We start from the raw sequence: 12,095 nt of genomic DNA on the forward strand, positions 1-12,095 counted from the left end.
TGTGATACATAAACAGGCGGCTGTCATAGCCATCACAGTATACTAATGACAGGAATATTATTAGCCCCTTTATTGTGGGCCACCTACGTCCCTGTTTGTCGGCAAGTCTTTTATCTAATGACAAGCAGCTTTGCACTAAGGCAGCGGCCATTCAGTGCCGGAAGTCCCGTAGGTCATGTCCATTGAAGAATACGTTCACAGAGACTTCGGAAATGAGGTCTCTCTTCCTGGCACCCGTATAACTTTGGAAAGTATTGAGGGACGCCTCCTAAAAGCTTCGGAGCAAATTACCATCATATGACAGCCGTTTACCCGTCTCCTATGTCATTTCCTAGAACGACGTTCACCCCTCTCTTCGGTTGCGTCCTGCAATCAGTAATGCCGGCAAATAGGAAGCGGTAGATGTTCGTTCGATAAAATTTTCATAAGCCCTTGGGCGTCAGTTCACTCGGTATGGCTTCACGATGTGAATATTCATTTACCCGTGGCTGCGTGACATGTATGGTCAAACCTTACATTATCTATCTATCTATCTATCTATCTATCTATCTATCTATCTATCTATCTATCTATCTATCTATCTATCTATCTATCTATCTATCTATCTATCTATCTATCTATCTATCTATCTATCTATCTATCTACCTATCTATCTATCTATCTGTCTATCTCTCTATCTATCTATCTATCTATCTATCTATCTATCTATCTATCTATCTATCTATCTATCTATCTATCTATCTATCTATCTATCTATCTATCAATCTATCTATCTATCTATCTATCTATCTATCAATCAATCTATCTATCTATCTATCTATCAATCTATCTATCTATCTATCTATCTATCTGTCTGTCTATCTATCTATCAATCTATCTATCTATCTATCTATCTATCAATCTATCTATCTATCTATCTATCTATCTATCTATCTATCTATCTATCTATCTATCTATCTATCTATCTATCTATCTATCTATCTATCTTTACTTCTTTCTTCGTGGTTCTATGAAGTTCAAGTTTTAAAGGCTTTTGTTTTGTGATCGTAGCAAACCGTACACTCAGTTTACACGCCAAGATAGATAACGTGAGTTATTGTATACGCCTGTTCCAGTGGTTAAATGGCGATTGCTTTATGCTGGTTGAGCTGAAGATCGCGAGTTCAGTTCTGTGTGCTCAGTTTGGGCGCACGTTAAAGAACCCCAGGTGGTCGAAATTTCCGGAGCCCTCCACTACGGCGTCTCTCATAATCATATGGTGGTTTTGGGACGTTAAACCCCACAAATCAATCAATCAATCAATCAATAAATCAATCAATCAAGCGAGTTCAGTTCTCTTGCGTATGCTATTGGCAAATGCGGAAAACTGCTAAATGTCAAGAAGAAATGGAGCTTCATTTTTTTTCAAGTTAGCTGATGCGTAGCTGTGCTGAACAGCCAGAGCTTTGCAACAGCAACAGCAGTTGCAAACAGAGCATTATTTTTTTCTTTGTACATTTTTGTTACCCTTCAAACGAATAAAAAAGCTGCTTTTGGAATAACTATCCTTCTTTCCAATTGTAATAAACTTTAATTCCAGAAATATAGACGCAAATGTTTGCAGCGAAGAGATTCAAAAAAGAAAACTACGACGAAAAAATGACCAGTGAAGTACTCTGACCTATAGAATTCACCAGAACTGCACCAAAAACTTTTTTTATAAAGTGCCGCTGGAAAGTTTTGAATTGTGATTGCGCACTTTAACTTTCTATTTTTTCTGCAAAGTCTTCTTACTGCGAAATTCCACTTGGAAGAGAGACATCACTAAAAGGAAAAGAAATGAGCGTGTGTGAAAAATTATCGCTCTAGCGTCATCCGTCATTGTGAGCAGCAGAACTGAAAAGTTTGTTGACGAAATATTTAAATGAAGAGACTTGAATGATCAGTGGTATAGTGAATTTTTATCAGAGCTAATTTTACAAGAAACTTGAATAAGTCAACATCATCAAAGTGGCAAAGTGAACTGATGATTAAAAAAAGGATTGGGACATTCTAGTAGGAAAACCCCCCTCTCCCCGAGGGAATGTTTTCAAAACTGAGTTTAGTAAGCAGCCGTTACTTGGAAAAGTCATCACTCTGATGCACATGCCACTTATCGCGTCAAAATCCTGAAGCCTCCATAAATCCGAAAAATCATTTGCAAGCGTCAACATTACCTTGACGCGGTTTAAAATAAATAGTTACTAAAATAGCACAAGAAAAAAAAAGGCATCGTCACTAAAGAGTGCTAAGTGTTTATTTCGGAACCGCAGATGTGATTCCCACTAACTATAGGTGCCTTCCTCGTAATCTGCGTGGCATTAGTGTTGCAAAATATTTTAAAAGTAACTAAACCTCGTAATGACAGCAAATATTAGAGTATGACGTAGAAAGCGATTTGTCTATGGCAGACGCGATAGTTCCTTACTTCGTAAGTTGTAACCACCCAGAGTTTCACTACTTATATCAAATATGTTTAAGCACACAATGCGACTTAAGACTGGCTCGGCGTTCTCTTCTGGTTTATAATAAATCGCATAATATATATTGAATAACCACTGAAGCTATGCGAAATTCACGCACCAGAACGCCACATGCAAAAACAACGTTCGCACATACCAAACGATGCTAACAGGTCAGAAGTTTATTCGCACATCAACAATACTGTTCACACACCAACAACAGCTACACTTTATAGAAGAGTTCGGCGTACGGTTTTTTACAGGAGGTGACCAAGCAACAGCAGCTCGAAACTTGCCCGACAAAGATGTCATGAAATATGAAAAACACATAAAAACGTAAACGTAAAGACATGTTATCAGAAATATCTGTAAATAATGAACAATGCGCATAATGATTGTTTATGTGAAACAGTATTTTTCTGATTTTCCTGTTTCTTCTCAAAGTTGTATTTTTGCGCGGACAACAATGCTTTGAAGAACTTCTTTTTGAATTTTCGGCTCGCGGAAAACACTGACTTTCAGCTCTCAACGAACAACACCGACACGGGAATTTTTCCGCTCACCACGGGGATGATTTTGGCGAATGATGACTAAATCTTCAACATACATTTGGGAACAGTATAATGCTTAAAACGTGGAGGGTGTTCTATGCATCCTACGTTTTCACCAGTCCATGCAGCACAGTTAGGTTTTCTTATCTTTTACAGACATCTCTCAGTATATGCAGGGTTTCGATAAAGATTATAATATATTGTTTCAACAGAACGACAATTTAGAGGGATTAGCAAGTTCTGTGCCAAGATTAATTTGATATAATCAAGAGTTTTGCTCTCCATTTTTGAACCAAGTCTTTAGGACGCACAGTTTTCTCAACATCGCGCATCAGTAGTACGGAGAAATGGGCTGCAACCGCCATACGTTCAGCTGCGACATTTACAGCGATTTCACAGTGACTTTGAATCTGCTAGAAAACTGTAACCTGACACAAGTCTTTGTCATTGGCATATAATCTGAATTTTGTATGCCACTATGTCACATGTTTCAATATGTCATATGTACCGATTCGATGCAGTCTTTACGACTGCATAGAATGGGTATTCACATCGGCTCTCATCGAACATGCAAAAAAGGCACTACAAAAAGAACCACAAGAGATACCCCAAAAAGTTAATGGGAGCATCACCACTGTGGTGGCTCAGTTGGTTAAGCATCAGACGCGCAAATCGAAAGTTGCAAGGTCTGTGCTTGCCGACGGCTGCTCATTTTTCGTCAACTTTAGGCTTTTCATATTGTTATCAAAATTACTAGAAATGACATTTCTTGAACTTTCCTTTGCGTGATTCTTAGTTATTTATCATACATATTGGGTCTAACAAAGTGAAACGACCTGTTAAAAGCCCTTCCTTTCGTTCATATAAATGTCTGAGTACTTTAACCATGATTACTTTTCCCCGCTATTACCCTGAGCGAATTAGATTCCCCAGTTTAAACGCAGTGCGAAATGGCACTTTTAAGCGTAATTCTATGTAGCATGCTGCAGTCTCTTTTCGCTTGAAATCACGTGCACTCTGAGTGCGCCTTCCCGTTTTTAAAACTGCTAATTGTTCATCTTCTTACAAGCATTGTGGTGAGAAGAAGTAACCAAGTAGGTCGCAATGAAGAAGCTAGAAACACATTTAAAGTGAAACCAAGCAACCAGTTTAGAAAACTGGTATTAAAGCTACTTGCACGAAGAGCATGCATTCAAGTACGAATTATGCCATATACAAACTGAAAAACAAAAACGTTTGTTTACGAGGTGTCACACACTGGGCCGTCTGTATATGCCATGTTGCAGTGACCGAGCAAGCATAGCACGGTTCCGTCGAATCGAATAGCGTTGAAGCGGCAATCAGCTGAATGACTTCTCAAATGTACTCGTTCAGCGAAGGAGAGACGCGGAGGGCCTAAAACAAAAGGAAATCATCGTCGCAAGAAGACTGAAGAAGAACAACCACAAGGCACAAAAAAACCCATTCGGAAAGGAATACGAAAAATTCGCCGTACCGTTACGGGAAAGCAATTAAAAAGGGGACATTGTTGTTCTGCAGACGAAGATAAAAACACTAAGTCAGAGCAAATTAGGATTTAGAGAGCATAAGCGAAAGGGGGGAGGGGGAGGGGGAGGCTTTGTGGCTTTGAATACGGTTAACTCAAAGTACCAGTGGTAAACAACGAGCACACAGTACAGAAAGCCGTGTGAAAAGAAATTCCGTTCCTTTGTTTAGACATTCTCGCCTTGCCATTTCACTTTCGTTGAAGGCATTTAGTTCACTCAAAAGCTTTCTTTGGAATGTCGTTCAAAGAAAACCTTCCAGAGACTTTGGAGCTAGGAAAAAGAAAATTAGGCAAGCGTAATAGCTTTCAGTATTCTAGTTCTCGCTTCTTGCCTTCTTGCCCTTCCTTTCTGGCTGTGCCAAACAAAACGGATTTTCAATTTGTGGTGCGATAAACGCTATTACCTGAGCTGAAGAGCCGCGCTTATTAAGGTCGAAGCCTTTCTTTTTCGCGCGTTTTTTTTTCTTTTTTTTTGCACATGCTTGAAATTTCCCTTCCGAACTCACAAGACTTTGACGTTGAAATGCAAAAAAAAAGTCAAATGCCTTGTCTGGCTATTCATGTTTACCACTCGGTTCAAAGTGTTCCTGAAATTCTATGCTTTTCTATGCTGCGTCGAGAGAATAAATTCTCAAACAAACGAGAAAAAGAGTAGACCAAAAGAAACACCTGTCTACACTTTTTTTATTTTTAAACCAACAGCTTTTCTTGAGGCTTCATATCGTTATGAGTTTTTTCGGGTATTATACAAAAGTTGTTAAAAATTATAAATAATTCGTTTCGCAGATTGTGCGCAGAATATTAACTAATCAGTATGAACTATTACTCGCACTCTTATTGTTCGTTAAACTAGTGTTGCTTATGCACACGCAGAAAATGTATTCGCAGAAATGTTTTACACAGCACACAGGATGCTTTATCATTCCAAACGACACTAGATATTATTTACCAAAATCAAAATTTTCAGAAATATGGCTTAGTATTTGCGATGCACATCAGATGGCTCAGTCCGGTACAGTAATGTAGTAACTATCGTATTACATTTATTTCCCTCTCTTTATTACTGAACTGTTCTTTTGTTTTCGTTAGCTGTTTGAACATTGATCAGCCGTCGCGAAAACTAGGCGGCAATCTAAAAAAAGAGCTTATTGTATACGCAGCGTTAAAGTGCATTCTGAGTTAGCAGCACTGAAAAGCATAACTTTGTTCTATTAAGAAAAAACGCTTTCAAATTAGGTCATCTTTTTTTGGACTTCCGGTGCGCTAAAAACGTTTTCCAAACGTGAAAAGGAAGAAAAAAAAATTCGGCAGATCCCATGTACCCAGGAATCTACCTTATGCATGACCGTGTTGCAATTTCTTTATTGAGAGACACGTAATGAATGAAACAACGCTATATATATGTGTGCGTGTGTGTGTTGCACACACAGACATATGTTGAAGAGTTGCAGATGTTTATATAACCTGTTGTTTGCACTTGTGCACCAATGCCTACTGAAACATGCGTATTAGCAACACCAAAAGCTGATGTGAAGCTCTTATGTTCGCGAGGATGCTGGCCGTGGACATGGGTACATAAATCGACTTCAGCGCATGGCAGCTAGCCACAATGGACGTTAACCCGACGTGACGGCTGTATCAGAGCAGTACATAGGTAATGTTTATAAAATTACGTAGGCTGCACTGCAACCACTATTGACATTTCACCAAGATCAGTGTCTATTTGAAAAGTTGTTCAGAAACCTGGCGTAGCTCTGTGGTAAAATGCCTCATTGTCACGCAGAATGCTTGGGTTCGATAACAGCTGAAACCCTGAAATTAATTTTTTGTATTCGTCGGGTCGACGCTAGCGATGTCAGGTATTGCTTAACGCTCACACGTTCAAATTGCCGTTGCGTGTTCTCGTCGTTTCTGGGTAGATACTAAGTGTGAATCACCTGCATACCAGTGGCACATACCCGCCCATGGGTATGAGCCACTGTCTGGCGGAAAGTGTTTGACGACGTATGCGACGGGATTGCGAAGTATTCATGTCTTGACCAGCGCGTCATATCCGTCAAACCATCTTACCCTCCCGTGCTAATTTTGGTTCACGCCAAGTTAATGGGCTGACTACGAGAGCACCCAAACGTATGCGGATAGATAGATAGATAGATAGATAGATAGATAGATAGATAGATAAATAAATAGATAGATAGATAGATAGATAGATAGATAGATAGATAGATAGATAGATAGATAGATAGATAGATAGATAGATAGATAGATAGACAGACAGACAGACAGACAGACAGACAGACAGATAGATAGATAGATAGATAGATAGATAGATAGATATATAGATATATAGATAGATAGACAGACAGACAGACAGACAGACAGATAGATAGATAGATAGATAGATAGATAGATAGATAGATAGATAGATAGATAGACAGACAGACAGACAGATAGATAGATAGATAGATAGATAGATAGATAGATAGATAGATAGATAGATAGATAGATAGATAGATAGACAGACAGACAGATAAATAGATAGATAGATAGATAGATAGATAGATAGATATGCTGAAAGTCGCCGAAGTTCACTAAGAAATGCTTCGCATTTAAAATATATTCACGCACTCGTGCCTTCTTGCCTTATCTACACCTGTCTTAGGTGGAACATCTCTTTGGGTGTTACTATGAGAACTCAATGTAATCCGCTTCATTTGCATTTTAAAAGATATTGCGGGATTCAGAAAGGCACGAAGTCTTTACTCTGATTATGGCAAAGGTCACGGCCTGAAATTCGTAGAAACGCAACTTGACAAAAGCCAGGATTGTGAAAGTGAAAACAAAAGCAAAAAGAAATGATTTCATCAATACGAGCTGTTATTTAGAAGACACAACAACGAGGGCACTGACACCCTAGGACAAGGCGTGTGTTATTAAACCTGTTGAACAATTTTCATAACTTGGTACATATCTGTGGAAGAGCAATGGGACGTCTCCGTGCAAAGTGTTTCACTTTCGTGCTTTAAAAAAACGTTAGACGGTTTAGAGAACGTCGTACTCTACTACGGGAGAGCTTTGAGCTCTCCCATAGGGGGGTACAACATAGGCCATCTTCGGCCTCAGGCATGCTCATTTTGTGTGTTTAGGAAGAGTGCTTGATGATTTCGACTACTTCGTACTATGGGAGATAGCCAGCTGTTCCTACAAACCACTCAGTGTGTTTAGAGAAAGTGTTTAACGAATCAGAGTACTTGATACTCTACGATGAGACAGCGGAAAGCCGTCCTAGGTGAGTAACAGCAAGAGTATGTTTAGAACAATTGTTGAACGATTTTGAGTATGATGTGCTTTACTATGGGAGAGCGCTGAGCTGTCCCAGTGTGAAAACGACCTAAATCACAGGAACGGTGTGTTTGGAACAAATGATGAACAATTTAGAGTTCAGAGAGAAATTCCCACAAGTTGGTGTTCAGAAAACGTTGTTAACAATTTAGAGTTCTGGGTACTCTACAAAGGGAGAGCAAAGAGACGTCTCGTGGGCCTTACGTTTAATAAAGCCGTGCCGACAAAAATTACGCCATGAAAGAGTTCATGGACACGACTCACAGGAAACGCAACGTGAATGCACTGCATTTAGAGCACCAGTTGGGTTTAGACAAAGTGGTTAACGATTGAGAGTACTCGTTGCATTATTATGGGAGAGCTGAAAGCCGTCCTTTGGGTCTCACTTTTGAAGAGGCTGCTTCGAGAAAAATTACACTTGGCTTTAGAAAAAGTGCGTAATGATTTAGAGTACTAGGTACTCTACTATGGGAGAGCATAAAGCCTTCACACTTCATAAGGCCCTATTGACAAAAATTACGGCATGAACAAGTTCACGACGAGTGGTTCCACATCAGAGCGTGCAACATATTGTCCCCGTTTAGAAAAAAACTTTATTTACAGTATGTACAAAACACAAACACTTCATAACGTTCCAGTAACAGGACACATACACTTCGGCACATCTATGTATCCCGACCAACATCACTACGTTGCTGTGAAGACATTTGTTCTAATATACATGACAATGTTCGCACACATGTACTCATGAACTCAATGCGATATCATGATACAATGGTATAACGATACAACAGATGCAATGGAACACGATTTGTAAGAAATGAAATCATGTATAACAACTCAACGGGCGCTGCTTAGCACCAAGTCAGTCGAAGAATGAGTTGAATCCTTTCATGTTAAACCTTGACAAAAGGGCACGACCAATGCCGCAGAAAGCCGTGCTCCCCGAGGAAGAAAAGCTTCTCAGAGAGGAACGCGAAGATCTCTCGTCTCATTCTTCCCAGTATCGGCCACAAAGTACGCTGGTGGCAATTGACAGCTACGGCCTCACATCGGTTTCTCCAAAGGCTGAACAGCCCCGCAACTATTAAAAGAGCGGAGAAGCAGCCACGCGGAAATCGGCCATTGGGCACGAAAGTTAGCACACCTTGTCCCCGAAAACCAGCATGAACCGCACGCCAAAAAAGGCGGGAGACCACACATTCGATCGTTGCATGTCGATTTGTCTCTACCATGACGCAGTTGGGGCAAGTGGAAGTGCGAACCACCTGCCACCGCTGCAACCGATATCGCGTGGGGAGCAAGCCCCGGTTCAACCGCCAGACAAAGCCTCTGAGATGCCCTGGCAACACTGCTTCAGTTATTGGTTTTCAAAAGCGGTTCATTATTTATTGACGATGTGGGGGCACCAAGGACCGTAAAAAGGTGGCCATGGTGTCCACCACTTTAGAATCGGCCAGCTCTATCTCTGGGCACGTAGCTTCCTAATGTCGGTGAGACAGCTTCTCGAAACAGCTTCTGAAAGCTAACAGATAATCAGTACGTCGTGCAGAAGCAAACTCTCACCGGCATAGATAAAGCGCCGCCTTCGCAGGAGCGCTGGCTAAATGTGCTTTTGTGTGCGTCATAATCAAGTCATCAATTTTATTTCTTTCGTTAGTTTTTTGGCGATCAACCGCTTTTAATACAATAACATGATGTTTTATCGCAGTTTGCTTGCCACGTCACAGTGGCCCATTTCATCATCGTCTGGATTTGAACGTATTTCTCTATGAATATGGTTGTGGTCTGCAGAAATTGAAGTGTTGCCCTGCTTAACAAGTGAATAAAGTCGGGTTTCCGGAATGAAGAACAGATGCGGTAATAAGGGAGCATTGAGCATTGAAAAAGAAAGAAATAAATAAAGAAATAAATGATTAAAGAAAGAATGAAAGAAAGAAAGAAAGACAGAAAGAAAGAAAGAAAGAAAGAAAGAAAGAAAGAAAGAAATTGAATAGTGTGCCAGACTTTGCTTCAGCGAACATCATCGACAGGGCAAGGACTTTCAAATATTTTCTTTTGTGATTATTCTTTCTGCTATGTCGAGTCGATTTTCTTAGAGCCGAAGCTCCTTGAGCCGTGGGCCTGTACATGCATGTCTTTCTTGGAACGTGAACGCCTAGTTATATGACTCCCTCAGGAGGTGCGGATGAATAGATGGACGGACGAATGCACGAACAGACATACAGACATGCAAACGAACGGACAGACAGACAGACAGACAGACAGGCAGACGAATAGATTGATGATTGATATGTGGGGTTTAACGTCCCAAAACCACCATATGATTATGAGAGACGCCGTAGTAGAGAAGACGAATGGACCGATGTACGGACGGACCATTGGACGGACCGACAGACAGACGGATGGACGGAGGATTGGGGGGTTAGTGAAAAAATCCTCCGATACTTCGCTTTACTCATCGTTATTCAATTCGTAGATATGTTGTAATTTTTTTTTTGGTTCTTGCTCTTCCTTAGGCCACTGACCTAAGCATTGTATGTGGCAGCAAGCATGCGGCCTGTGTTCTTGAAGACGAAGCCTGAAGAATTACCTCACGTACGGGTAATCCTGGTTGCGGCCTTGGGAGATGATTTAAACTCCAACCAAAAGAAACCAGACGTTTCGGAACCGACTTGGTTCCTCCCTCAGGGGAGCCTTGCGCTTCGGAACACACACAGGAGAAGGGTGTGGCGTTAACATTTACGATGCGGCCTAGAATGGCCGTTTCGAATTTTATGACGTCATTCAGCAGGCACCATACAAGATGTGATGTCCTTTCGGTGGATAGAAAGGGGCCGCAATAAATCAATTCAGCAGAAAAAAAGGGCAGGAGAGAGACTGAAAGTAACATCAGCTCATGTGAGACATTCAATGAACATGAGAGGCGAGAAAAAATAAAAGGAAATATCGATGAAATAGCTTATTCTGTGAGGTGGACGAGAGCAGGAAGACGCATGTCAATTTCTCGGAAAATGTCAGTGGTCAAATAGGTCATCAGTGCTGTTTTGCTTTGCTTTTTATTACTCATGTAAATAGAAAGGTTACGTTTTCTTTTTCTTTCATCCACGTAATTTTTGTTTGTGGAACATTTCCTGCACTTTTACATGGAATCAAGGTGAGAGTAGTAAAAATAAAAATGTCTTCAGTGAATAGCGGATATGGTGTCAGGCTTAGAGCGTTCACAATTGCACCAAAGGAGAAAGAAACACAGCAAGAAATACATCCGCAAAGTGTTTGCCTAAGGCTTTTTTATTTTTGTTTCTTATTCTTCTCAGCAACACTGAACTGTTGTAGCATAGCCATGTGATGACAAGCTCTGAAATATTGATTCGCCTACATTTGTGCGACTGGGTGCAACTACTAACTCCTACCGGCACCCCCCCTCCTTTCAGCCCCAATAAAAAATAAAAAAGTAAGCATGAACAGAAATCTGTCGTTCGTAATCGGTGAAGGCGGTTATAATAGCAAGCCTTCATCTCGAACGGTTCAAGACGAGTACGCGACTCGAAGTTGTATTTCAGGCTTATTTGAAGAGCAGTATTGAAGCTCTAGATATAATGGTCAAGGCATCAGTCCTCATAGGCGTTACATGAGAGGTTGAATATGCACCTTGCTCATGGGTAGGTAATGCATTTATCTGAAATAAACTAGAAGACTGGTAGATGACAGAGTAGTGTCTTGTTGGGAAGTGGGTGCGCAGGTAACCCTTGCATATATTTGTCTATTGCTATAATGTATAACTTCTTGCGTCAATAGAACAACGAATTCGTAGTAAAGCCAAGTGCGCGTACGCTTACACCCCCTTGTGCTCGTTAATAGTAAATACTGTAATGATTGCGAAGCAGGGCTTCATCTCAATTAGTTTATGCCGGGAAAATGATACGATGTTCAACTAAGGCTTTTTTTTTTTTGAGGGCCTGCTCGTGCTTAGTTAAAATCAAACAAACAAAAGGGCATTAGGTGCAATTAGCCAAGAGGAAATCTGGCGGGGCAATTACCTGCAACTTATGCAAAGCTAAATCCACCGGCTACCTACAACATCCTAATCCTAATCCTAGAAAGTAGAAACGTGACCCGAATTCCCAAACCCTGTTTATCTCTTTCCTATCTAGCTGTACGGGAGCCTATTAATTT

Source organism: Rhipicephalus microplus, chromosome 9 (genome assembly GCF_043290135.1).
Source record: "Rhipicephalus microplus isolate Deutch F79 chromosome 9, USDA_Rmic, whole genome shotgun sequence".
Taxonomy (NCBI): domain Eukaryota; kingdom Metazoa; phylum Arthropoda; class Arachnida; order Ixodida; family Ixodidae; genus Rhipicephalus; species Rhipicephalus microplus.